This window comes from Hippocampus guttulatus, unplaced genomic scaffold (genome assembly GCF_054856545.1).
Source record: "Hippocampus guttulatus isolate MCC_2025c unplaced genomic scaffold, RoL_Hgut_1.0 HiC_scaffold_50, whole genome shotgun sequence".
In the NCBI taxonomy this organism is placed as follows: Eukaryota; Metazoa; Chordata; class Actinopteri; order Syngnathiformes; family Syngnathidae; genus Hippocampus; species Hippocampus guttulatus.
The window spans coordinates 42,501-45,000 of NW_028233909.1; the positions used below are offsets into that span (position 1 = coordinate 42,501).

Below are 2,500 nucleotides of genomic sequence, written 5' to 3' on the forward strand. Positions count from 1 at the left end.
CGGAGGCGGCGCCGGCGCACCCCGGCCTCCCGAGTTCGGAGCGGATGGATGGGCGGAGGAGGACGGCGGCGGCGGCGGCGACGTCGAAGGCGGCACGCGGGGAGAGGCGCGGGGCGGGGGCACGTGGCCCCAGCCCCCGCGGCCCGACCCCGCGGTGCCGTCGGAGGCGGCGCCGGCGCACCCCGGCCTCCCGAGTTCGGAGCGGACGGATGGGCGGAGGAGGACGGAGGCGGCGGCGGCGACGTCGAAGGCGGCCCGCGGGGAGAGGCGCGGGGCGGGGGCACGTGGCCCCCAGCCCCCGCGGCCCGACCCCGCGGTGCCGTCGGAGGCGGCGCCGGCGCACCCCGGCCTCCCGAGTCATGAGCGGACAGATGCAAACGGATGGGCGGAGGAGGACGGCGGTGGCGGCGGCGGCGGCGGCGGCGGCGACGTTGAAGGCGGCCCGCGGGGAGAGGCGCGGGGCGGGGGCACGTGGCCCCCAGCCCCCGCGGCCCGACCCCGCGGTGCCGTCGGAGGCGGCGCCGACGCACCCCGGCGCGCCCCGGCCTCCCGAGTCATGAGCGAACAGATGCAAACGGTTGGGCGGAGGAGGACGGCGGTGGCGGCGGCGGCGGCGGTGGCGACGTCGAAGGCGGCCCGCGGGGAGAGGCGCGGGGCGGGGGCGTGAAGGAGACGGGCGGGGGGTACGGTGCCGGTCTTTGGCCGGTCGCCTACACCCCCGCCCCGACCCGTAAGCGCCCCCAGCCCCCGCGGCCCGACCCCGCGGTGCCGTCGGCGGCGGCGCCGGCGCACCCCGGCGCTCCCCGGCCCCCCGAGTCCAGAGCGAACACACGGGCGGAGGAGGACGGCGGCGGCGGCGGCGGCGGCGACGTCGAAGGCGGCCCGCGGGGAGAGGCGCGGGGCGGGGGCACGTGGCCCCCAGCCCCCGCGGCCCGACCCCGCGGTGCCGTCGGCGGCGGCGCCGGGGCGCTCCCCGCCGCGCCCCGGCCCCCCGAGTCCGAAGCGTGAGAAACGCCGATAGGCGGCGGGCGGCGGCGGCCGCGCGGCCGCGGGGCGGCGGGCGGGTGCGCCGCGGGCGTCGCGGGGGGGGGAGGAAGGTCAGGAGGACGGTGTCGGGCGCGGGGTGTATGTCGGTTCGCGTCGTCGCGCGGCCGGCCGCTCCCCGCGTCCCGCCCGGCCCCCGCCGGCCCCCCCCCCCCGGTCAGGCGCCCGTCGGCGTTCCCCGACCGCCCCACCCCGCGCGTCCGCGCGGTCGTCGACGTCCCGTCCGCCTTGTCAACGCTCCCATAGTCCAGGCCGGGCCGCGGCCGGCGTCGGGGACCACTCCCCCGCCGGTGCCATCGCGACCTGGCCGACCTCGGAACCTTACCCCCAGTCGCCGGGTACCCAACCTTCTCGCCACCTTCGGCGGCGAGCGGGGGGTTCAATGTCTCCGAAGTCCCCCCCCGGCCTGCCGGCGGGGCGGGGGGGGCTAGGAGCGCCCGGAGGCGCCGTTATCCCCCTTTTTAACCCCTTCTCTGAATGTTGGCCAAAACCGCAAACCAAACGTACGACTCTCAGCGGTGGATCACTCGGCTCGTGCGTCGATGAAGGACGCAGCTAGCTGCGAGAACTAATGTGAATTGCAGGACACATTGATCATCGACACTTTGAACGCACCTTGCGGCCCCGGGTCCCTCCCGGGGCCACGCCTGTCTGAGCGTCGCTTGTACATCTATCGGGATCGGGGCGCCCACGGGCGCCCCCCTCCCGCGGTTGGGGCGTCGCGGGCCACCGCCGGCCTACCCCCCCCACCTTCCCTCCCCGCACGGGGAAATGGGGGTGGGGGGGGCGGACGGCACGGCCCTCGTCCCCCTAAGTATAGACCCGACCGCCCGCGCCCTCGACGGGCCCGACCACCGCGCGGCCGCAGGGGCCCGCGGCGGCTGCCGATGGAGGATCCGTCCCCCGCCGCGCAGTCCGCCGCGACGCACCGCGCGGCCGCGTAGGAGTCGTGCGCCCGGCGAGGCGCGGGGTTAACGGCCGACCCCCGATGACGGGAGGCGATCCGTCGCCCCCGCCTCTAACCCCGTTCGACTACGACCTCAGATCAGACGAGACGACCCGCTGAATTTAAGCATATTACTAAGCGGAGGAAAAGAAACTAACAAGGATTCCCTCAGTAGCGGCGAGCGAAGAGGGAGAAGCCCAGCGCCGAATCCCCGCCCGGCGGAGGGCGCGGGACATGTGGCGTATAGAAGGTCGCTTTGCCCGGCGCCGCCCGGTGGGGGCCCGAGTCCTTCTGATGGAGGCTCTGCCCGAGGACGGTGTGAGGCCGGTAGCGGCCCCCGGCGCGCCGGGGCGAGGCCTTCTCGGAGTCGGGTTGTTTGGGAATGCAGCCCAAAGCGGGTGGTAAACTCCATCTAAGGCTAAATACTGGCACGAGACCGATAGCGGACAAGTACCTTAAGGGAAAGTTGAAAAGAACTTTGAAGAGAGAGTTCAACAGGGCGTGAAACCG

The 2,500-nt window shown here is 75.3% G+C and overlaps 2 non-coding genes across 2 annotated transcripts in view; both read left to right on the forward strand.

Annotated features, from left to right (window-relative positions):
* The first annotated feature begins 1,551 nt into the window (after positions 1 to 1,551).
* On the forward strand, positions 1,552 to 1,705 carry LOC147184930 (5.8S ribosomal RNA). The gene has a single exon (XR_015099997.1). It is a non-coding gene; the product is annotated as a 5.8S ribosomal RNA (ribosomal RNA).
* A 374-nt stretch (positions 1,706 to 2,079) lies between these two features.
* Positions 2,080 to 2,500, forward strand: part of LOC147184931 (28S ribosomal RNA) — a 4,303-nt gene continuing 3,882 nt past the window's right edge. Inside the window, exon 1 of the ribosomal RNA XR_015099995.1 lies at positions 2,080 to 2,500. This exon is cut by the window's right edge and continues 3,882 nt beyond it. This is a non-coding gene — a ribosomal RNA (28S ribosomal RNA).